At 47.4% G+C, this 26214-nt stretch overlaps 1 long non-coding RNA gene across 1 annotated transcript; it reads left to right on the forward strand.

Moving 5' to 3' along the window:
- The first annotated feature begins 344 nt into the window (after positions 1-344).
- Positions 345-9814, forward strand: LOC135982138 (uncharacterized). Its single transcript, XR_010599326.1, has 2 exons — positions 345-828; positions 6506-9814. It is a non-coding gene; the product is annotated as an uncharacterized LOC135982138 (long non-coding RNA).
- The last annotated feature ends 16400 nt before the right edge of the window (positions 9815-26214 follow it).

The raw sequence follows: 26214 nt of genomic DNA on the forward strand, positions 1-26214 counted from the left end.
GTTTGGTCTGGAGACCAGAGGCCTAACTAATAGTGATCAGCTAAGAGAAAGCTGGGGTAAACAAAATAACATTGCCTTTACTAAGATCTGCTTGGTCAGTAGAAATGCCAGATGTTGAAGCAATAACTGAATAATTATGTTTCATCCAATGTTTCAAATTGAACAAAGGATCCCTGTTCCTATTGTGTTTCTCCTGAAGGGAAAACAGTCTTCCCACAGATCCAACCTTGAGTTTATGAAATATTGGCACATGTCACTATAATGATATGGCACCCTTCCACCTCCCTTCCAAGGGACCAATGCCCTGCCTTAAGACATAAAGGAGACAATCTCTATTTTCATATGCTTTCACTGTTTCTTTGCTTTATCCCCTAGACATGTACCTGTCGGACAATCAAAGGAGTTACTCCATTCCTATGGACCCCAAATCAGAATTCAACATATATATTTTATACTAATAACATTTTATCAAAGTATTAATCAAATGTTAATTTGCTAACTTGAGACCATGGGCGGAGACATTGTGTAACCTTTTAACCATTGGCTATTGTGCTATCTTGTCTTGCTGCAAAACCTATCCCGGGGTGTGGAACTGCCTACCCCGTCACTTTCCCCCGCCCATGGAAAATCTATATATTTCATTGTAATCAATTAATTGACAGTGTCTCTGAGCCTAATAAGCCAGGTGACACTCCGCCAGCGCTGTGTGTAATAAACCCCTATGCTTTGACCTCTACACGGTGTGGATTTATGTCCTTCAGTTTGGGGGCTCGTCCGGGATACAAGTTTGTGAACTGGCTGAGGATCTGAGACTGAAATCCAAAAGAGGTGAGTATGTTTACTTTACCACCTCATTAGGCCAGGGATAGAAGTCTCTCATCCCCTTTCAGACACATCTTGTTTCCTTTTTAATTTGTGTGAAGGACCTTAGACACATGTGGTCAAAGCAGTGGGGTTAAATAAGGGTACCACTTGGGAGGGAAGACTTGTGCAAGAGGGTCATGTACTGTTTGAACAACTAAGGGGTGTGTTACGGAGGACTTGAATAACCCGCCAGCAAGCGATTGGCCGTGAGTTAAGCCCAGGATTGGCTGGGTACGCAAGCGGTAGGCAGTGCAAACTGGTGGTCCATTTCCTCATTGCACGTAACATTGCAAGTCCTAGGGGAGTGCCCCCCCCAAGGCATATGACGTACATGCTTTCGAATAGCACAAAGTCTCCAACCAATAAGTCCGGCATGTGTGTGTAATTGAAGACACGCTTGGTATTAAGGGTGGGGAGACGTCCTCATGAAATTCAAGGCTGTGGGGAGTTGGAACCATAGCATAAAAAGGGGGAAAAGTAACTCCTCATAAAGGCTGACAAGCATTTAGGGGGGGAAGACGCAAGTTCCCTTCAAGGTCAGCAGCCAGGGTGACGAAAAACCCATGGCGTCAAAAGGAGAGGCAATAATTAGTCCTCGAGAGTACTTGGAATATAAACATGTTAAAACTCGGCAGGCAGCAGCTAAAAAAGCAAACTACTCTGCAGCCGGACCAGAGGCAGATCTAGTTACTTGGTGGAACCATCAGAGAAGTGACAAAACAGACAAAGCAGTAATAGTTTTATTGGATATTCTTAACATAAAGGAGAAAGAAATTGCAACGTTAAGATCTCAAAACCAGGCTCTGAGAGATAAGAGCCTATGTTCTAAAATATGTAACTGTCTGGAAATTGGAAAAGATCCCGGAGAAAAAGAATCATCATGTCTGGGACACACCTCCAGATTGGGAGGGGGAGAGCAAACTCCTGGCATATGCCAGCCCACCGCTCCGCCGATTAACTATCTGTGGGAAAACTCAGCAGCACAAAGCAGAGGGGAGGAATCAGAACCCCCTCCATACATTTCTTCAAATGACAGGCCAAATTTAAGCACCCACAGAGATAATAAAGGAGCACCACAAGCATTAATTGCCCCAGGGGAGCAAGTACAGCATATGGCTCCAATCAAAACACAGTTAAGGAGGTTCAGAAACGTTAACGCGGAGGGTGAGCCAGTAAGGGGACTTAGAACAGAAACAACTGAAATTTACCGTCCCTTCACCCCCCAGGAAAAACAGGCATTACTGTCTGATTTACCTGAACTCAAGCGTAATAACAAGAATACTGAGTTCTGGGACAAGCTGGATGGCCTCACAGAAATACATGGCCTCCATAGGAAGGATGTTCACATCCTGGTCAAGTGCAAGTGCCCCAGGGATGTGTGGGAGAATCTAGATAATAAATGGAAGACAGGGCGCTGGGCTGAAGATCGTAACCCCAACCCAGCAGGAGGGGATCAGGCTGAAGAACCAGCAGGAATCCCAAACCCAGACGCAGGCACTGTAACAGAATTTAGGAATGCACTATCTGTTGTTCTAGGAGCCCAGACCACTAACTGGGGGGCTCTGCAGTCTGTGGTTCAGCAGAAGGGGGAGTCTGCCATGTCCTATGCTGAAAAGAAATGGAATGCATTCCGAGCTTATTCAGGTCTGGAAAATATAACATCCCGAGACCATGATGTATTCCTTCAAATCCTAAAGGAGGGGCTGTCTGCAGATCACCAAGCAGTCCTGGCATTAGGCATCTCAGTGGGAGAAACATACTCAGCAGTAATGAAATGGGCCACAGAAGTAGAAAACAGAAAAAAGAGGAAGGTAGCAGCAACCGCCCCCTCTGAAGAAGTGGTAGCTGTGCATGCAGTCAAAACCACTACCTGCTTCACGTGCAATAAGCCTGGACATCTGGCACGTGACTGTAAAAGTAAAAATAAAATCAAAACATGCAATAATTGTAAAAGGAGCGGCCACTTACAGGACAACTGCTTCTACCCCGGAGGGGGTAAGGAAGGGCAGTGGCCATACAAGCAAAATAAAACTGATACAATTAGTACCCAAGAACAAGATAAGGATAAACAAATCCAGGAGTTGCTCAAACTCCTGGCTAGCAAATAGGTATCAGCGGCCTCTGTGGCTGGAACCGAAGGCGACCCCAGGATGTTTCTTAACACACGAGTGGGGGGCCGACCGTGCAGTATGTTAATAGACACAGGAGCCTCGGTATCGATAACCAGCCAAGATCTCCCCCTCACCCGTAGAACAATATGGATTGAAGGGGTGGGAGGGGGAAGATTAAAAGCAACCCTTAGCCAGCCAGTAGAAATAGAATTCGAGGATATGGTCACAGTCAGTCAAATCTGGGTTTGCCCCGAGCAAGGAGACACAATTTGCGGCATAGATCTCCTTAAGGAGCTCGGGGGAGTAATCAACCCCAGAGCTAGCTGCATTGAATGGGCCAAAGGGTCCAAACAGGAAAGATCATCTCAAAATATAGCCATAATTGCCAGTAATAAAGTAATAATACCAGAGTGGGGGGAGAGCCCAGTAGAAACCCTGTGTTCCCTTCACCCTGAAGTGTGGGCAACAGATAAACAAGATTGTGGGCTAGTAAACATGAAGCCTATATCTGTAGAAGGACCAACTCACAAAGCCCACAGGCAGTACCCAATTAAACCGGAAGCCTTAGAGGCAGTTAAAGGTATAGTCACTAATTTGGAATCCAGAGGGGTGATTAGAAAAACCACCTCCACAACTAATTCCCCAATTTGGCCCGTCAGGAAGCCAGACGGGACCTGGAGGTTAACTATAGACTACACCCACCTTAACCGGGTGACTCCAAAGGCACATCCTATTGTGGCAAGCCCTGCCACGATTCTTAATTTGCTAACACCAGGACATTTAATATTCTCAGTCCTGGACGTAGCTAATGGATTTTGGAGTATTCCCCTTGCAAAGGAAAGTCAGGAGAAATTTGCATTTACAGTAGGAGACCAGCAGTACACTTGGACCCGAGTACCTCAGGGGTTCCATAATTCTCCCTCCATATTCCACAGGACAATGGCAGAAGTAATAGCACAAGTGCCTTTGGAAGGGGATACTGTGATACTGCAGTATGTGGATGATTTGCTAATTGCCAGTTCAAATGAAAAGGACCATTTAAAAACCCTAAACAGACTGTTCATGTATCTTCGCGAGGCAGGATTTAAATTAAGCCCAAAGAAAGCCCAATTGCAACAGCAGCAAGTTTTATATCTAGGGCATAACATATCACAGGAAGAAAAGGCACTCACAATAGACAGAAAGCAAGCAATTCGAGGGTTAAAAGAACCACGGACAGTTAAGGAAGTCCGAAAAGTCCTGGGACTCCTTAATTTCTGTAGAACCTATATACCGGAGTACTCAGAGATGGTGGAACCAATTCAAAACCTCACTAGGGGGGGAAAGCCTGCAAATGAGTTAGTAATATGGGGCACAGAGCAAGAGGAGGCATTTATAAAAATAAAACAGGCTTTAGCCTCCGCCCCCAGCCTGGGCTTACCCGATATGGGAAAGCCGTTCCACCTTTACTGTAGCCATAGCGGGACCCAGTATTCTGCAGTACTAACTCAGCTTCACGGAGATAGACAGCGTCCGGTAGCATACCTATCTACCATAAGACCCCTGTATCCCAGGGATTACCGGAGTGCGTAGCAGCTCTAGATTGTGCTACGTGGGCTGTGAAAGCTTGTGAATCATACACTCTCACAGGGAAATTAGTGCTTCATACACCCCATACACTTATCGATCTCCTCAACACCGGGCGACTAAGATCTGTAACAGATGCCCGCAGGAGTCAGTGGGAATCAACATTGTGCTTGCAAAACCCTAACTTCTCCATAGTAAGAGACAAGGGAATGAATGTAGCCAAATGTCTGAACATAGAGGGAGAGGTACACGAATGTCTTATAGATAGAGAAGAGGAAGTGTTAGGAAGAATTAAAGAAGAGCCATTAGAGAATCCAGATATAGTTTTGTATGTAGATGGATCAAGAAAGTATGAAAATGGAGTGCCACACACCGGATGGGCAGTGGTACTCAGCAATGGGACGGTGATAGCGTCAGGTCAGATGGAAGGATCAAAGTCAGCACAAGAAGCGGAGCTAACAGCCCTCACAGAAGCTTTAAAAGTGGGGGAAAGCAAGAAGCTCACTGTATATACAGACAGCAGATATGCATTTGGAGTCGTGCATGACTACATGGACGTGTGGTCACGCAGAGGTTTTATAACAACAACTGGCAAGCCGATTAATAATATGGAAGCAGTTCAAAGACTAACAAAAGCTGCCAAACTACCATCAGAACTAGCAGTAGTAAAGATAAAAGCCCACAGTAATATCTCAAGTGAGGAACAAAAAGGAAATTATTGGGCAAATAAACGTGCCAAAGAAATTGCACAAGCAAGTCCTATTAAGATTTGTGCAGCTAGAGTGCCAGAAGAGGAAGTGAATTTAAGAAAACTATATGCAACCATAAGCCCAGAAGAAAAAAGTAAATTGAAAAAACAAGGCTGTGTATATAAAAATCACCTCTGGTATGGGCCGGGGGGAAGGAGCTGGTAGCCCCGGAGTGCATACGGGCTCTACTGCTCCATGCCATTCATTCTCCAGCTCATCTGGGGTGGAGACAAATGAGGGCCGCCTTGGAATACTAGTGGTGGCCAGCCATGAAAAAAGATGCTTTGCAATTTCTCAAAAGATGTGTAACATGTGCACAAGTGAATGTGGGTGGAAGGAAAAAGGTGCCTCTAAATCACCAACCACGACCAGAGGGACCATGGCAAAATTTGCAAATTGATTTTACTGGACCCTTGCCACAAAGCAGAGGGTACACTTACATTTTGGTAATTATTGACACTTTTACCCGATGGATAGAGGCATTCCCAACCAAGAATTGTACTGCTACAACAGTAGCTCGAATCCTAGCAGAAGAAATAATACCCAGATGGGGTTTACCACTGTCAATAGACTCTGACCAAGGAACTCACTTTACAGGGCGAGTAATGAAGGAGGCATGCAAGGCACTGGGAATAAAGCAAAGATTCCATATACCATACCACCCTGAAAGCTCGGGAATGGTGGAAAGAATGAATAGAACAATGAAAACAGCCTTAACAAAAGCAGTACTGGATACAGGAGAAGGGTGGGCTCGTATGCTTCCTGCTGTATTGTACCGAATTAGAGGCAGCCCAAATAGGCTGACTCAATTGACACCCTTTGAGCTAATGACAGGAAGAGCAATGAGAATGCCTAGCACTGTGATCCTCCCTGCGGGGGAGTCAGGGCTTTTTGCAGACAGGCTGCAAAACTACATCAAGGCATTGGACAGAGAGTTGAAGGATTTATACAATCAGGTGAAGGAAAATCAAACCCAGCTGGATGATAATAGCAGTCTGGACAAACCTGCATTTAAAGTTGGGGATTTGGTAATGTGTCGCATTTACCCAGAGGTTAAAGGAATTTTAAAGCCAAGATGGCAAGGCCCTATGAGGGTCCTTCTGACTACTAATACATGTGCAAAGATTGGGGGAAAATTGGGAACATTTTGGCGTCACCAAAATCAGTTAAAATTGTTTGAATCAGTATCTGTCAATACTAACGACATTTCCACAGGTGTCTCTACAGGAAAACAACAAGAGGAAGGACTGAAGGGTGACCAGGACAACCAGAACGACCATGGGGAGGCTTCTGCTGTGGCTCCTGCTGTCCATGTGGTGCATGAGGAAGGACGCAAGTAGTATGCCATGTGAAAAGGAGGACTGGGAATGGGTCACTAACCCCCCTCCTCCGGGTTTGCTTCGTTTTAATTGCCGCACTAAGGAAACACTTAGCTTTTGCAAGACACGTGCAGTGGCCAATAAACAAGTTTGGCCAGAAGTAAAGGTGGCACTGTGGTTAGGACATGAGCACACAGTAGAACGCAAGAAGGTCCAAATAAAATCATACACTGATGCTCATAACAACAGGGAGGCTAGTAACATTACAATTTTGATAACAGCTGACTGCCCTGTTATCCGCTGGTGTCAAGTACCAGAGATTATGGAGTTTCATGGAGGCATTTGGAAGGAATCATGGAAGTGTATGAGCTACCCCTTTGAACAGGGTGACGCTCTTAGACGATGTTGTGGCCCTCTTAGAGGGACAGTGTCTATACTTAATGCAACCAGTGTCCGAGTTACCTTTAAAGGGGGACAGCTGCGTACTACTAGTGAAGGTGACTACAAAGTCTTGGGCTATCCCTCATTTGAACACAATTACATGGCATATTGCCACGATGGTTTGGGAGGAAACACACAGACCTCGATACTGGAATTTGTGTGGGATTTTGTGGGAAAGAAACCAAACACTCATGAACAATTATGTGCCAATTGTACTGACATGGTACCAGTGAAGGTTGGGCCTGTTGAATCAGGATGGGGCTTACCACTTAAAGCCCGAACGGAGGTAACCCCAAAGGCATGGCATACATTTGTTAAACGATGGCCCAAATTAGAATGTCCACGACTGGTAACAATTAACCGGGTTATCAGAGACAGAGTGGAACCACCCAATTGTGTGTCATGCCCTGAACAAATCCCTGTTCCAAAACCAGGACTGATAATGATAGGACCAGCTCTACCGGTCCTCACCTCGGTGGTATTCCACACTTACAGGGTCGAGGTGCGTATTCCTTTAGAGGAAGTGAACAGACAATGTGCAAAGGTCAGGCCTCGAATGAGTAGAAACATTACTAGCCTAACAAACCAAATTGGTGAGCGCTTAACTAGACAGAAGAGGGGATTACTAGATACCCTTGCAGGATGGTTTGGTGCAGGTAATTCTGTTGGCAACTCCTATACCATAGCACGCCAAGCTGAGAGGAGGGACCGGCTGGAATCAAGGTTGGCTGACGCTGTAATTTCTAATGCCCGGGGAGGACTGGATACTACTAAGGCCAGTCGATTGATCCTAGATAGCTTAAAGGATCTGTCAAACTCTGTATCCACCTCATTAGATATAACAAAATACCTGGGTCAAGAAGTCACCAGCCTGCTAATAAATGGGACTAAAATAAAGGCACTGAAGGAAAGTTGTTGGAGAGCAGGACAAACTTTGGCTATCACCACACAAGGAATTGTAACCGATCTCCTTGATGGCCGGGTCCATCCAGCCCTTATGGAAGTGGTGGGACCCTATCTCCCCAGTACCCCTCCGTGGGCATGGGGAAACAGAGAATCAATGAGAGTCCAAAGACCAGTTTGGACAGGTAACAGTATACTCTTTAGCCTTCTGGTACCTTTAGGCATCCCTCATTTACAACAAGCTAGGATGGTGACCTCCCTGCCAGTATGGAGAAGGGGTCATGTTATTAAAATAGAAGGCGTTGCATACGCTGAGGTCGCAGGGAGAGCATTGTATCCTAGTGAATGTTGCACCCATTCTGATAAGGAAATTCTGTGTACATGCCCATATAATGTTCTAACGAATCTGTCTAGGTTCGAAGTGGCCATTACTGAGAAACTGGCGCACACGGAGCTGGTCCAGATGAACGGTACCTACTGGTGTGTGACTGCCCAGAACCACTCCATCGAGCTAAATGGAAAGCCCTGCCCCTCGAAACATCCATCCGTGTGCATGACGGTCCCCCGAAGGTCAACCCTGACTGTTGACGGGACGCGGCTCCACCGTACTCCGCCAATGATGGGTAACCTAACATGGGATCCGGAATGGCACTACGGCAGTAAGTATCTAGAGGAGGGTCTACAGGCCCTGCAGGCGAAGATCGAGGAGTTGGTGGCCGAGGCCCAGAGGCATATTGGGGAAGGCCGTCTGAGGTACACTCAGATAGGAGAAACCGTGGACCAGGCCGATGTAAAGTACTCAAAGGCAAGGAACCAGGCAGTGGAGGTTAAAGCAATGATTATGGGCGATGCCATCTCAGGTGACAAGGTCCCCTGGGGATGGATCTGGGTGTTATTTTGTCAAGTTATGTGGGGATTGTCTATCCTAACATTCCTGATGGTACTGGTGCTTTATCGGCGACTCCGCAGTAGGCTGAGTACATTAAAATTGGTATATTTGACCTGGCGGGTTAGGGAACCCTAGGGTCAAGAGGAGGGACTGAAGGGTTAAAATCCATGTGCATGTTATATAACAACCTGGTATATATGGATTGTGCCAGCTCTTTTTCAGACCCGAAGTCCAGAGTTTGGTCTGGAGACCAGAGGCCTAACTAATAGTGATCAGCTAAGAGAAAGCTGGGGTAAACAAAATAACATTGCCTTTACTAAGATCTGCTTGGTCAGTAGAAATGCCAGATGTTGAAGCAATAACTGAATAATTATGTTTCATCCAATGTTTCAAATTGAACAAAGGATCCCTGTTCCTATTGTGTTTCTCCTGAAGGGAAAACAGTCTTCCCACAGATCCAACCTTGAGTTTATGAAATATTGGCACATGTCACTATAATGATATGGCACCCTTCCACCTCCCTTCCAAGGGACCAATGCCCTGCCTTAAGACATAAAGGAGACAATCTCTATTTTCATATGCTTTCACTGTTTCTTTGCTTTATCCCCTAGACATGTACCTGTCGGACAATCAAAGGAGTTACTCCATTCCTATGGACCCCAAATCAGAATTCAACATATATATTTTATACTAATAACATTTTATCAAAGTATTAATCAAATGTTAATTTGCTAACTTGAGACCATGGGCGGAGACATTGTGTAACCTTTTAACCATTGGCTATTGTGCTATCTTGTCTTGCTGCAAAACCTATCCCGGGGTGTGGAACTGCCTACCCCGTCACTTTCCCCCGCCCATGGAAAATCTATATATTTCATTGTAATCAATTAATTGACAGTGTCTCTGAGCCTAATAAGCCAGGTGACACTCCGCCAGCGCTGTGTGTAATAAACCCCTATGCTTTGACCTCTACACGGTGTGGATTTATGTCCTTCATTTACCTAGAACTGTAAGAAAACCAGCAGCATCTGACTCTGGAGTGCTTAACAGCATGACCGGCAGGGTCCCTTCATGTGGTTATTAGTGACATTTCTGAGGGTTATTTAAAATAAATGCCAGGATTTGGAGCTATTTGGCTGGGCCATGGGGAATAGGTGTTAGCTCAGCAAGGCCAGGGCAGTTTGGGAGCTCTGGCCTCATTTAGTCTGCACTGGCTTGGCCTAGTAAAAACTTTATGCGCTGTCTAGCCTTGGTCATTTCAGTGCTGAGATTGGTCAAAAAGGATCATGAAGTTTCCTGTCCAGCTTTGTGAACTGGGAGGAGGAATGTCTCACAGACACAGAGACTGAGAGCGAACCAGGCAGGCCTTAGCTAAGCAAATGACCCAGGGCCAGGGTTTCACAGGCCGTCGGCATGTTGGGTGCTGAGCACCTTTGAATATCTGGCCCTGGTGGTGGAGACTGAACCCTTTAAAATCTGCACCGTGTCTCTCTGCGTTGGAGGGACAGTGAAGGAACCTAAGGGGTTCTAAATACGTGTGGCCCCTCCCTCTTGGGAGGAGCTCCCCATAAACACCTGCAAAACGAACTCATTATCCACCCTCAGAACTCTCCCGTGCCATGATGCCTGCAGAAAACAAGTGAGAACCGTGCACTGCTGGTGCACTGAAACCACGGCCTGCCACGCCGACCAGTATTGTCATTTCCCTGTACTCCCCAGCTGCCCATCTCCATCTGTCTGTGGTCCCTTGCCTTATAGTGAGATGATAAACGCTGTGGGGAATAACCGTCTTTTTGTTCTGTGTTTGTACAGCACCTAGCGCAGTGGGGCAGGCTCCTAGTGCTGCAGGAATACAAACAACAATAATGATTTAGGATGGAGCGTGGAGGGTATAACTAGGAGGACTGGGGTGAAATTCAGAAAAGGACGATTTACCCTGAGCAGCAAGAAAAATGCCTGGGGAGATGCGGTGGGGGCTATAGGATAGCGGGGAAGTCTCGTTATTTCAGACTTTTAAAACTAGCCTGGACATAAGAACGGCCAGTCTGGATCAGATCAAAGGTCCAGCTAGCCCAGTATCCTGTCTTGTGACAGTGGCCAATGCCAAGTGTCCCAGAGGAAATGAACAGAACAGGGAATCATCAAGTGATCCTCTCCCTGTCGCTCATTCCCAGCTTCTGGCAAACAGAGGCTAGGGACACCATCCCTGTCCATTCTGGCTAATAGCCATTGATGGACCTATCCTCCATGAATATATCTAGTTCTTGTTTGAACCCTGTTCTAGTCTTGGACTTCACAACATCCTCTGGCAAAGAGTTTGACAGGTTGACTGTGCATTGTGTGAAAAAATACTTCCTTTTGTTTGTTTTCACCCTGCTGCCTCTTCATTTCATTTCATAACCACTAGTTCTTGTGTTATGAGAAGGAGTAAATAACACTTCCTTATTTACTTTTTCCACATCAATCCTGATTTTATAGACCTCTATCATATCCCCTGTAGTTGTCTCTTTCCAAGCTGAAAAGTCCCAGTCCTATTAATGTCTCCTCATATGGAAGCTGTTCCATACCCTGAATCATTTTTTTCCCCCTTTTCTGTACCTTTTCCAATTCCAATAGATCTTTTTTGAGGTAGAGCGACCACATCTACATGCAGTATTCAAGATGGGGTTGTATCATGGATTTATATAGGGGAATATGATATTTTCTGTCATTATCTATCCTTTTCCTAATGATTCCCAACATTGTTAGCTTTTTTGACTGCCGCTGCACATTGAGTGGATGTTTTCAGAGAACTATCCACTATGACTCCAAGATCTCTTTTTTGAGTGGTAACAGCTAATTCAGACCCCATCATTTATATGGATAGTTGGGATTAGTCTTTTCCATCTTGTATGGGTCGCGTTCCCTGCAGGCCTCACTCCCCTGAAGGCAAGGGAATCTGACCCCGCTGTTGGGTGTGTCACGGATTGAGTGAGACGTGGCTGATTTTTCACCCTCTGTCTCTTTGTTTAATGGTGGCTCAGGTCCCCTTTGCAGAGGGAGCAGGAGCTGGACATTGGAGTCTCTCCAGGGCAGGGACCGTGTCCCCCTGTAGATGCGAGTTCAGCACGTGGCACAATGGGAGTGTGACCGGGTGTGCCACTCATGGGGTGTTCGTTTGACACCTCCTGCTGGTCACTGCGTGGATTAGCTCCAAGGTCAACACCCTTTCCATGGTTGCATGTCGTCACACAGTCTGTTCTCTTCAGGCTGCAGCTCCTCTCTTGTTCCGGGAACCACATCCTCCTCTTTGTGACTCAGCCCCCTGGTCAGGTCACTCAGGATTTCCCCCCCTGCTGGAGTACAGTCCTTCAATTTTCTGTCACTCCTGCAGTGACCCTGGCAGTCTTTCTGTTCACTGCCCCACTGGTCTATGCCTCACCCTCGGTGGCTGGTAGGGGAACCGGGGCCTGCCCTCTACTCCAGGTTCAGTCCAGGGATCCTCAGCTAGGGTGACCAGATCGCAAGGGTGAAATATCAGGACACATTGGGAGAGCGGGGCAGGGGGAGGGGAGAGGACGACAATGACAGACACAGATGCACAGAGTCATGAGAGGGGGCCCTAGGAAGCTGCGAGAGGGGTTGTACGGCCCCTGCTGCAGCCCGCACCACAAGCCACAGGGCAAGGACACCTATTGAATTCAATGAGAATTTTGCATGTGAATTGATGTACCTAGTTCTGAGATTATAAAGCCAGAAGGGATCCGGTGATCACCTGGTCTCACCGCCTGTATAACACAGACATAGAACTAGAGGATAGCTTTTAGAAAAACACCATAACCCTTAGTATATTGTTAATTATTAATTACTCTCACCATTGAAAAGGTATGCCTTCTATCCAGTCTGAATTTGTCTAGCTGCAACTTCCAACCGTTGGCTCACGCTCTACCTTTCTCTGCTAGACTGAAGTGCCCATTAACAACTCTTTGTTCCCCAGGTAGATACTTATAACCAAGTCACTTCTTAACCTTCTTTTTGTTAAGCTAAATAGATTGAGGTCCTTGAGTCTATCACTATAAGGCATGTTTTATAATCCTTTAAATCAGTCTTGTGACTCTTCTCTGAACACTCTCCAATTTATCAATATCCTGCTTAAATTGTGCACACCAGAACTGGACACAGGATTCCAGCAGTGGTTGCACCAGTGCCAAATACAGAGATAAAATAACCTCTCTACTCCTACTTGAGATTCCCCTGTTTAGGCATCTGGTCACCCTATTTCTGTCTGCATTTCCCCAGGTTTTTTTGTAAAAATCAAAACTGAACTTCCCCAGAAATTCTGGCATGTGGAATCATTGTGAAACTCGCATGGCTCCAACCCTGCCGATGAACCTTTAGATCCACTGCACAGACTTCTGCCACTTGAGCTAATGGAGTAAGTGATGGCAGAGGCAGTAGGTTGTCATCCTATATGTGATAGATCAGCTCTATAGGGGGATGAGACACTTTTTGCCAGTCGGTTTCACAGATACCTGCTGACAGAAGAGGAACTGTGAAACTCAGGAATCCTGGGTCTATTCCAGGCTCCTGAATGGAGTGGTCTCTAGTAGTCAAAGACCCTTCTTCCCCGTCCCCTCCAGTCTATGTCTATCCTATTGCTGTCAAACCCGCCCCAGCTCCTCATCTGATTTCAACTGCCCCCCACTACCGCTCTGGATTCCTTGTCCCAGTTTCCTGATCCTGTCTCACTCTCCTCTCTCCCCGCCCCCATCCCTCAGATGGGATGTTCGTTCCAGACTGGCAAAATTATAAGGCTTCCCAACATTTCAACACTTCCCATTCTAAATTTTCGGTTGCTTAACTATAGGCTAGCTCTGCCTACAACAAAGCCTATTCAGAACCTCTGATTAAAGGGATTATAAGTGTAGCAACCTCCATCATAGCTAGTCACCAAAGATTGAACCCGAGCCATCCAGACTTAAAAGCATGAGCTTCTACTACTTGAGTTCAAGATATAACTCCCTTAGCTGGTAGCTATACAGTTATCCTCTAAAAATCCACCAGAGGAGGGCACAAAACACAGGTTGGACAGTGAATTACAAAAGTGCCAAATATTATTATTAGACCTGGAATACTTTTCACAATGAACATCAGCCGGAAGTAAACTGGGGTTTAAGAAAATTTGGAACAAATTTTTAGAATAACATTCAGTGCTGTGGTTTAAAAGAAAAAAAAATTAAAACTCATAACTTAGCAGTATTCAGTGTTTGAAAAACAAACAAAAAAACCCCCAACTTTTAGGAGCTCTGGGATACAAGTTAAGAATGTTGAAACAGGAAGATGTTCTGCTTAGTTACCACTTGGGCGAGGCGGCGTGCTATGGAATACACGTGGGCAAGGCGGCGTGCTATGGAATACACGCGGGCAAGGCGGCGTGCTATGGAATACACGTGGGCGAGGCGGCGCGCTATGGAATACACGTGGGCAAGGCGGCGCGCTATGGAATACACGCGGGCAAGGCGGCGTGCTATGGAATACACGTGGGCGAGGCGGCGCGCTATGGAATACACGTGGGCAAGGCGGCGCGCTATGGAATACACGTGGGCGAGGCGGCGCGCTATGGAATACACGTGGGCAAGGCGGCGTGCTATGGAATACACGTGGGCGAGGCGGCGTGCTATGGAATACACGTGGGCAAGGCGGCGTGCTATGGAATACACGTGGGCAAGGCGGCGTGCTATGGAATACACGCGGGCAAGGCGGCGCGCTATGGAATACACGTGGGCGAGGCGGCGCTATGGAATACACGTGGGCAAGGCGGCGCGCTATGGAATACACGTGGGCGAGGCGGCGCGCTATGGAATACACGTGGGCAAGGCGGCGTGCTATGGAATACACGTGGGCGAGGCGGCGTGCTATGGAATACACGTGGGCGAGGCGGCGTGCTATGGAATACACGTGGGCAAGGCGGCGTGCTATGGAATACACGTGGGCGAGGCGGCGCGCTATGGAATACACGTGGGCAAGGCGGCGTGCTATGGAATACACGCGGGCAAGGCGGCGTGCTATGGAATACACGTGGGCGAGGCGGCGCGCTATGGAATACACGTGGGCAAGGCGGCGCGCTATGGAATACACGTGGGCGAGGCGGCGTGCTATGGAATACACGTGGGCGAGGCGGCGTGCTATGGAATACACGTGGGCGAGGCGGCGTGCTATGGAATACACGTGGGCGAGGCGGCGTGCTATGGAATACACGTGGGCGAGGCGGCGTGCTATGGAATACACGTGGGCGAGGCGGCGTGCTATGGAATACTTGCAAGATTTCACTGGAATGTTTTACAATATAGAGCAGCGCAATGCTGATTCCATTGGTATTGTTGAGCAATTCAGGCTGATTTTATTTCAGCCACATCTGAATAGTTTTGAATACTATAGATCACAATTTTCAGCTCAGTTGGTCTGAACAGGCAGAGCTTTAAAATTGCTATGCTCTAAAGTGTATATTAACTCCAATGTTATAAACCTGCATGTCAGAGAACTGTGTGCCACTACTACTAGACAGTGGCACAAGGCAATTCAGTGTGAATCACAGAAATGTAGGACTGGAAGGGACATCAACAGGTCATCTAGTCAAACCCCTGCACTGAGGCAGGACTGAGTAATAACAACACTAGACCATCCTTGACAGGTGTTTGTCTAACCTCTTAAAAAACTCCAATGATTGCTATTCCATAACCTCTCTAGGTAATTTGTCCAGTGCTTAACTACCTCTACAGTTAGGAAGTTTTTCCTAATGTCTAACCTAAATCTCCCTTGCTACAATTTAAGCCCATTGCTTCTTTTTCCTGCATGTCCTGAGTGGCACGGGGGTGAGTCCAGGCAGTGGGATTGGGGGGAGGGAGGTCGAGGAAGTCGGTGGGTGTGTGGGGATGGACCAGGGGAAGCAGGGTGGAGGAACTGAGGGGGACAGGACTGGGAGAGTCAGGGGGGCTGAGGGGGATGGGTCAGGACTGGGATGGGGGGAGCAGGGTAGGGGCTGAGGGGAGCATGAATGGGACAGGATAGAGAGCTGTGTAGAGTGGGACGGGGTGGGGAGAGGGACAGGGTCTGGAGGGGATGAGACGGAGGGGAGCAGGACTGGAATGGGGGGGAAGTTGAGGGGGTGGGACAGCAGGGGGAGCGATGGGGGTGGGATGACAGGAGAGGCTGAAGAAGAGATTTGGGGTAGGGCAGGGACTGAGGGCAGTGGGTTTGGGGTGGGAGATACAGGGGGGACTGCGCGGGAGGCGGAGGGAACAGGGTCAGGGCGGGGCTGAGGGCAGTGGGTTTGAGGTGGGAGGTACAGGGGGCACTGCAGGGGAGGCTGAGGGAACAGGGTCAGGGCGGGGGCTGAGGGCAGTGGGTTTGGGGTAGGAGGTACAGGGGGGACTGCAGGGGAGGTTGAGGGAACAGGGTCAGGGCGGGGGCTGAGGGCAGTGCGTTGGGTCTACACTGGCACCTCTCAGCATTGCTGTGCCGGGCGGCAGACCTGCGCCAGCGCTCCCCTGGCGATGGAAGAGTCCTCAGTGGAAATGCAGACTTCATGACACAGACCCTCCTCGACACGTCAAACCTGATGCTGCTCTGGGCAGTCGCTAGGCGCTTGTCACTTTCAAACCCATGCAGGGGATCTGGCTCTTTTTCAGTTCTCAGGTTCAGAAAAGCCTCTGCATTTTGTGAGGGCTTCAGCATTCACATTCCTACTTCACAAATTGTCTGCTTGACACATTGCTCCCAGGGCATTCATTTTCATTCATTATCGGCAGGTCCATCAGATTAACGAGCAACACAGGGGGAAGGAACACAATGGTGCCAAGGATTTTTAATTTTTCAAACCACTTTGGCCTCAACAGGGATAACAGCAAATCTGGAAAGAGCAGATGGGTGCCAGGATGGGTTTGGGTATTTATTTATTTATTTATAAGTGAAAATGTTTGGGTCTAAGCAAAGGCTGCAAACTTCCCTTTGGAAACCTCTGCTGATCTTTTGCCCCAGGGGCTAATGACAGCCTGGAATCCGGGACAGATTTCCACATCCATGCAGGGTGACATAATCGGGGGGAGGGGAGGGAGAGACTGTGGGGTAGGCAGAGGGAACAGGGTCAGGAGGACTGAGGGCAGTGGATTGAGGGTGGGGGCACAGGGGGGACTGCAGGGGAGGCTGAGGGAACAGGGTCAGGGTGAGGACTGAAGGCAGTGGATTGAGGGTGGGGGGCACAGGGGGGACTGTGGGGAAGGCTGAGGGAACAGGGTCAGGGCAATGGGTCTGAGGGGAGCCCCCCCAGAGGGACCTCCCAGGGGGCCAGGTGAGCCCAGCAGTGCTTTCCTGGAGCAGCTCCCAGAAGCATCCAGCAGGCAGGTCCCTCCCAGTCTCTCTGGCCCCTTCCTAGGGTTGGGTCGGGGGAGGGGGGCTGGGGATTTAGAACACCTAACCTGGAGTGAACTAGTGGCAAAAATCAAACAGGCAGGAGATTTGCTGCGAGAAACTGGTATCTTGAAAAGACATGTCAGCAAAAAGACTACCTCAGAGCCCGTGCAGGCTATCACATTTACAAATAATGGTCCTCACTCCGCCAGGCACCCTCCCAAACTTAATTCCCCTACCTCCCACAACCCTGGCCAGCGCTGACCCAAGCAGACCCTTAGCAACATGATTTGGAAGGAGCTGGTGAATTTAGGGGAGGATATGGGAAAATATGATCACCAGCCCCTCAGCATCCTGATTAATGCTTTGTCTCAGATCATGCGGAAAACTGAGTAAATGCAGGGAGCTCCCCCACAACCCACTGCCCCGGTACGGAGTCCATCCCGTCTATTGTGAATCGGGCCAGCCCCAGTGTTTATCAGATAGAAATCCTGAATGGGAGAAATGGAAAACCCTGGCGGAAATGTTTTCATTCTTCACAGCTCAAAGAATGGAAGGACAAACCACCTGACCCTCAAAACTGTCTTCTCCATCCTGTCGGCCACCCTTCTTGGCCAGCAAGAAGGAAGGGCTTTGAGCCGTTGAAAAATACGCATCGAGTAGGCTGGTCAGTGCCTACCCCGATGTTAAGACAGGAAAAGGCCAGAAAAGTCCTTAACTTATTATGGCCACCCTCACATAGGTCACTGCTTCATGTTCACACTGTAATATTGGTCCCAGTCTCTCCCAGTATATACAGGGGGAGTGTGGGATGTTTTTCTCTCTTCTCTGCCCCCTCATAGGTCCCGTACACAAGCCATGACATCCCACCGGTGCACCAGCACCCTGCTGTTCGTAAGTGTCTGAAGTCTGATGTTGTCCAGGCTCTATGCTGTATCTGTGATCCCTCTGAACCTCGGGAGGGGCTTGCCAGCTGGAACCCAGGAAGGCAACCTGCTGTGCCACATGCATGGATTCTATGGGAATGTGAGCAAGCCCCTGGTCCTGCAGCGTCGCTACCAGTTCTACGCTGTTGGCAACTCCTCGGGTTGCCCCTGGGAAAGCGTTGCCAATTGCACGCAGAGTGCCACCGGAGAGTCACTCAAGTTTTGTTATGAAACTAAGACCACCCCAGACTCCATCCCATCCTTCTGTAAGCCGTTGTGGTCTCGAACGGGACGTACACCATCAAACACACCCAGTGACAGCCTCCGGGGTGGCGGAACGTGCAGGGTAAACCTGGTTTCCTCCGCTGATTGGGGAACAACCATGCCCCTACCTGTCATCATTGTCATTGGAACTCAGACACCTCCGTTACCTGGAGAGGAACTGCAGCTGTCTCTGATCACGCCAGCAGGCAAGAATATCACACAATTCGTTGTGAACTGGGAACTGCTGAACTGGACTTTAGCTGGATATGACTTGATTCAGCAAGGTCCCCCAGACTGGGTAATTCCATTAAAGGGCACACATGGTGACGAGCTCATGCCAGCAATTTGGTTTAAATTCACATTGCACCTGCATGTGCTCCCCTGATTGGAACTAGCCATAAGGGTTGGGATGAGTGGGTAACCTGGGAATAAGTCTCAACGTTCCTTAGATTTATCCAGGAAGAAGGGTCTGTTATTGTCTATATTGGTAAAGCATGTGTGTGTGTAAGGACAAGATGTAATATTGTATTAAATAATGGACATGGGGTCCACCTATGGTGCCTTACGTTAATCATGGTTTCTATAATGTAACCACCATTGTTAGTTGTGATATTAAGTTTTCTGTGCCTATATGGACTGTACAACATTTAAATGCCTATCCTGAGGTCAACAAGGAGGTTTCCCCCATTTCACTGGGAATGGGTCTCATTGCCATTAAGGTAAAAACACAGGCCATCACTCTTGGTGGGAGACTTTGCTTGGGTGGAGCCCCAGAGCAACAGGTTTTTTAAATTTCATGCTTCACCCCATTGTGGTGATCATCGGTTTCCAAATTATACCAGCAATTGGTCTGGTTCTGCTGGTTTGTTGGATACAAGGACTGATGCGGCGGCTGCAATGGATGGAGGATCAGACCCGGTACCACGGAGGAAGGATGTGATGGGGATACTCGCTCAGCGCAAGCACCCCATCAACGGGGGGACTTGATACCAGACACCTCTGTGTTCTTGGGGAACCAGGGTGCAGTATCCAGCCTGACTCATGAAAGACCCCCGCCTCCCCATCCCCTGCATAAGCCAAAACATATCAGAGGACAAAACTTGCAGAGAGCAGTGAAGGGCGTTGGGAGACACACCTAGACCCCTCCTGACAAGGGTGACAAGATGAAGACATCTCCATTGCATACAGAATGGAGAGCAGAGGCAACTCCCCTCGCCTCATCTGCATGGAAGATGGGACAGGAAGACATCTCAGTTTACGTACAGAATGGAGAACAGAGAACCACACTGAATTCTAGGACCAGAAAAAGCAGGGAAGCACTGCATCCTGGGAATCTCTGCTCCAGATGCTAATGAACCTATGTCTGCACACACCCAGCTCAGCAATTATCAGACCAATTCTAGTAATGAGTCCTTAATTGATATCCAAATACTGAAGCAGCCTAGTTGCACTGTGAGCTCCCTGGAAGAAAACACCATCCATAGCCAAGAGTGATCAGCTCCTATCATCTAACAACATTATCAATCTTTCCAACCACACAGTTAGCTCAGCAGAAGAGTCTTTCCTATCTCGGGGACTCTCTTTCTGTCCCACCATCCCCACAAACATGATACAGTTCTGCGGTGATCTGGAAGCCTACTTTCGTCGTCTCCGACTCAAGGAATATTTTCAACGCACCACTGAACAGTGCACTGACCCACAGGAACCCTCCTACCAACACTACAAGAAGAAGAACTCTGCGTGGACTCCTCCTGACGGTCGAAATGACAGACTGGACCTCTACATAGAGTGCTTCTGCAGACCTGCACAGGCTGAAATTGTGGACAAACAACATCACTTGTCCCATAACCTCAGCCGTACAGAACGCAATGCCATCCACAGCCTCAGAAACAACTCTGACATTACCATCAAAGGGGCTGACAAAGGAGGTGCTGTAGTCATAATGAACAGGTCAGATTATGAACAGGAGGCTGCCAGGCAACTCTCCAAGACCACATTCTGCAGGCCACTATCCTCTGATCCCACTGAGGAATACCAAAAGAAACTACACCATCTGCTCAAGAAATTCCCAGCTACAGTATGGGAACAAATCTACATGGACACACCCCCAGAACCCCGACCAGGGGTATTCTATCTGCTACCCAAGATCCATAAACCCGGAAACCCTGGACGCCCCATCATCTCAGGCATTGGCACTCTGACAGCAGGATTATCTGGCTATTTGGACTCTCTCCTCAGACCCTATGCTACCAGCACTCCCAGCTATCTTCGAGACACCACCGACTTCCTGAGGAAACTACAATACATTGGTGTTCTTCCTGAAAACGCCATCCTGGCCACCATGGATGTAGAAGCACTTTATACCACTATTCCACATGAGGATGGACTACAAGCTGTCAGGAACAGTATCCCTGATGAGGCCACAGCACGCCTGGTGGCTGAGTTTTGTGACTTTGTCCTCACCCACAACCACTTCAGATTTGGGGACAACTTATACCTTCAAGTCAGTGGCACTGCTATGGGTACCCGCATGGCCCCACACTATGCCAACATTTTTATGGCTGACTTAGAACAACGCTTCCTCAGCTCTCGTCCCCTAGTGCCTCTCCTCTACTTGCGCTACATTGATGACATCTTCATCATATGGACCCACCGAAAGGAGTCCCTTGAAGAATTCCACCTGGACTTCAACAATTTCCACCCCACCATCAACCTCAGCCTGGACCAGTCCACACAAGAGATCCACTTCCTGGACACTACAGTACAAATAAGTGATGGTCACATAAACACCACCCTATACCGGAAACCTACTGACCGCTATACGTACCTACATGCCTCCAGCTTCCATCCAAGACACATCACACGATCCATTGTCTACAGCCAAGCCCTAAGATACAACCGAATTTGCTCCAACCCCTCAGACAGAGACAAACACCTACAAGATCTTTATCAAGCATTCGTAAAACTACAATACCCATCTGGGGAAGTGAGGAAACAGATTGACAGAGCAAGACGGGTACCCAGAAATCACCTACTACAGGACAGGCCCAACAAGGACAATAACAGAACACCACTGGCCATCACATACAGCCCCCAGCTAAAACCTCTCCCGCGCATTATCCACGATCTACAACCTATCCTGGAAAATGATCCCTCACTCTCACAGACCTTGGGAGGCAGGCCAGTCCTCGCTTACAGACAACCCCGCAACCTGAAGCAAATACTCACCAGCAACTACACATCACACCACAGAAACACCAACCCAGGAACCTATCCCTGTAGCAAACCTTGTTGCCTACTCTGTCCCCATATCTACTCTGGCAACAGCATCAGAGGACCCAACCACATCAGCCACACCATCAGGGGCTCATTCACCTGCACATCCACTAATGTCATATATGCCATCATGTGCCAGCAATGCCCATCTGCCATGTATAAATTGGCCAAACCGGACAGTCCCTCCACAAAAGAATAAATGGACACAAATCGGACATCAGGAATGGTAACATCCATAAGCCAGTAAGTGAACACTTCAATCTCCCTGGTCATTCTATTACAGATTTAAAAGTCACTATCATTGAACAAAAAAACTTCAGAAACAGACTTCAAAGAGAAACAGCAGAACTAAAATTCATTTGCAAATTCAACACCATTAATCTGGGCTTGAATAGGGACTGGGAGTGGCTGGATCATTACAGAAGTGGGTTTTCCTCTCCTGGAATTGACACCTCCTCATCTATTATTGGGAGTGGACTACATCCACCCTGATTGAAGTGGCCCTGTCAACACTGGTTCTCCACTTGTGAAGTAACTCCCTGCTCTCCATGTGTCAGTATATAATGCCTGCATCTGTAACTTTCACTCTATGCATCCGAAAAAGTGAGGTTTTTACTCATGAAAGCTTATGCCCAAATAAATCTGTTAGTCTTTAAGGTGCCACCAGACTCCTTGTTGTTTTTGTAGATACAGACTAACACGGCTACCCCCTGATACTTACTACCACCACGATGCTTCTGTCCCCAGAAGCCTTTACAGCTATTCTGAGAAAAAATGGGCCCTTTCCCCACAAAAATGGTCTATAGGGGACTGCTGCAGGCAGCAGGCGGAGAAATAATCTAATCAAATTATGTAACTATTGGGTAATGTGATCAAAATCACTAAAGGAATGTCAGGGGTTTCTATTGGAACTTAACTTGACTGCCCCTGGCTGTCTCTGGTTGTACAAGATGGGAGTGTAATCGGGGTACAGTTGTGTAAAAAAAAAAAAAAAAGTAATCAGTGCAAAAAATGTTAGGCAAAAATAGTTCTGTGCATGCATAGGAAAAGGAAAAGGGGAGCAATGATGGGAACACTGAGCCTTGGGGGGGCTCTGGGGGATTGGACTGTCGCTTTGGTAGGTTGCATGAAAACTCTGTGGGCATGGGAAGGCAGTTACACCTTGTGTAAAATTAATATGGCTAATATAATGTTATGGAAATTAAACTATTTCCCAGGACATGTGCAGTGTATATTGGAAAAGAGGTAAAAGAAATGCAAACAAAATGTGGTACTTAATTAAAATCCTATTAGGGCTCCAAAAGAAGCCACAATAAATTGTGCTTTCTTTTTCAAATCTCTGTGTGTTTTAAAGCAGGAGATGAAAGTGAAAAGTAATCAGAACTCTGGTGGAAGTGAAATGTGTCCCTTTTAAGACAAACCAAGAAAGCCTCTGTGTAAATGCAAATTACCTAACTGATGGGGGAAGAAGAAAACTACCCATAAGTAGCAGCACAAAAAATTTGGAAATAATAAATCCATCTGGCCAGCAAACAAGCTACTAGAAGACTCAGATTATGGCCCTCCAGAAGAGGGAGGTGAAAAAACAAGTCAAGCCTGAAAATAAGAGGGGCAGGTTAACCCTAAGGGCTGTGTGTGGGTGGGTCGGGGGGGTGTACAAAGCCAAAATCTAAAGCTGTCTCTCAGCTATTACCTGAAAATAAACGTAAAGCTTGGTACAGCAAAAAAACTATTGCAAACCTGGTCTGTTGTACAAGAGGGGAAACTGAGGCACGCCACCTCATAAATTTCATAAATGACCAGTGAGTGGGGTAATTCACTAGCCTGACTATAAAACAAAATAAGAACAGCCTAAAGGTAATTCTTCTGTTTTTCCTGCAATTAGCAAGGAAATTTGTAAAAGGAATTGGTATTATTATTAAGCAATAATCTGTCCCCACCAAAGGGGGTAAAAATTGTTTCTTTTGTTTTTCAGACACTCTACAAGCATGCCGGCGCCAGCGAAAGAATAACCCAGAATACTATGAATCTGTGTTTTGCGTTGTTTGTCTGTGGTGTGTGTCTTGTTGCTAGCATGACGTGGGTGGGGGATGGCTTCAAAAGGCTGACAGGGGTGGAAAATGTGTACGAAAACGCAAAATGCTCAACGCGGAGGCCAGCACCTGTGTAACAGCTACCATGGTACCTGAAAATAGAACGGCAACTAAAATGATGCTCGCTAAAAGTTTACCCCAATAAACATCAAATTGTTTGCGCCTTTGAACTTGGGGTATTGTTGCTCTGTTGATGCGAGAAGAACCAGGAAAGTAAAAGGGTAAAAACATAAGCCCCCTAACACGGGGGAGGGGCTGGAGGAGCTGAGGGTCTTGCTCACCTCTGATGCGTGCAGTCCCTTTGTGATGTCAGGACCCGCCTGGTCCTGGCCCTTTATGATGCGTCACTGGAACAAACAGCCTCTCGGGAGAGATCCAGTGGCAGCACCAGCAGGGAGCCCAGTGTCCAGACCGTCCTCCCCAGCACAAGGATGGGGATCACACAGAGCTGGTTCCGTGCCTGCTGGGACAGCCCCTGGGTGCTGTTCACCAGCGTCCTTCTGGTCCTGGTCATCTGGATGGACATGGCGACCCAGCACAGTTTCTCCAGGAGAAGCAGGATGGTAGGAGGACACCCCCCCCCCACCCCCGCTGCAGCCATCCTACACTGTCAGCAGAGCTTGCCTGGACACAGCCCCTTGGAAGGAAGGGAGGGAGGGTGGCCAGAGGCCCCCTGTTCTGACCAGGCCCCATTGGGCTGGCAGGACACATCCACAGAGAGAGACAGGGCCACAGACCGAGCTCGTGGCTCCATTCATTGGTTGTTCCTTACTGCCCCGACCACCCCAGCTAGTGATGATAGAACATTTGCTGCTACCTAATATAAGACACACCTGTGGCATTTTGTCCCTGCTGGGATCACTCCATATATAGTGATCCAGTAAGAAGAGGCTCTGTTCTTGAATCCTCCAGTTTTCATGAACACTTTAAATTCAGCAAAATCACAAAGAACAAAATGTCTGAAAAGAGCATGCAAATACAGACTTGTTTTGCTCCGATTAAAATGCAGAGCAGCCTCTTATTGGCATTTACAGGTACCGTATTTTCCGGCGTATAAGACGACTGGGCGTATAAGACGACCCCCAACTTTTCCAGTTAAAATATAGAGTTTGGGATATACTCGCCGTATAAGACTACCCCTCTTCCAACGCACACCAAAAAAAAATTAAAAAAACATCAGATTTGATTTCAATATGGTAATTTTAATTCAAATGCTTATGACATGCAGGTACTTAGCAGGAAAACTGTCACTTATAAACATAAGGCTGTTTGTCATCAAACATGTAAACATAAAACAGTGCAAGTGGATTAAACTTTTCCTAATTCACTCTAAAGCTGAAAGGAAGGATAAGACAATAAACCCATGGGAGCTGCCATGCTGTTTGTTTTCTAAGCTGTCAACCAAACTGGAACTGATGATGATAGGTGGAAGATAACAAACAAGAGAGAGAGAGCAAGTGCCGGGCAAGTCCCTGGCGAGTTAGCAACGCCCATCATAACTGCAAGCTACGGTATTTTTACAGGGTTTGCTGGCGTGACAGTTTCCCTTTAAAAGCCTTCAAAATCCTCCTGTTCGTCATCTGATATCATAAGTACATCAATGACATCTTGTGATACATTTGTAAGGCAGTCATCGTATGGATCAAATTCCGTATCAGATGGTGTGGTCTCAGCTTCGGCTTCCTCTTCATCTTGCCACAAGTAGTCGTCCTCCATACCATCTAATGAATTTGATATGCCACACTTCTTGAAAGACTTGATTACTGTTTCTGCATCAATATCATTCCAGGCTTTTATGACAAACTTGCACAAAACATCCAACTGTGGAGCATGCATGTTTCCTCCTTTTGTGAATGACTTTTCGCCGCTAACCATCCATTCATTCCACTGTTCTTGAATGTGATCTTTAAATGGCTTGTTTAGGCACACATCCAGTGGCTGTACCAACGATGTCAATCCTGCAGGAATTACTGCCGCATCTGTGTTTAGTCTTGCAAGCATTTGCTTGGTGCTGGGAGTTAAATGAGCCCTGAACATATCCCACACCAGTAGACTACATTTTTGAATAAGTCCACCTGGTCGCCTGCTCCATACATTATCAAGCCATAGCTTTACCCCTTCTTCATCCAGCCAGCCTTTTTCATTCACATGTACAAAACAACCAACAGGGAACTTGAATTTCGGCATTGTTTTTCTTTTAAAAATAATCATTGGTCTCAGTTTGGCGCCATCAGCTGTGCATCCTAGTACCACTGTAAAACTGGACTTCTCATGTCCTGTTGTTTTAATTAAAATTGTTTTTTCACCTTTTTGATGGACAGTTTTATTTCCAACCATATCAAAATTCATTGGAGTTTCATCCATATTTCCAATACTACTTAACGCATAGCCATGTTTAGTGCGCTGTTGTATTACGTATCGATGGAAA

The sequence above is a fragment of the Chrysemys picta genome, chromosome 3 (genome assembly GCF_011386835.1).
Source record: "Chrysemys picta bellii isolate R12L10 chromosome 3, ASM1138683v2, whole genome shotgun sequence".
In the NCBI taxonomy this organism is placed as follows: domain Eukaryota; kingdom Metazoa; phylum Chordata; order Testudines; family Emydidae; genus Chrysemys; species Chrysemys picta.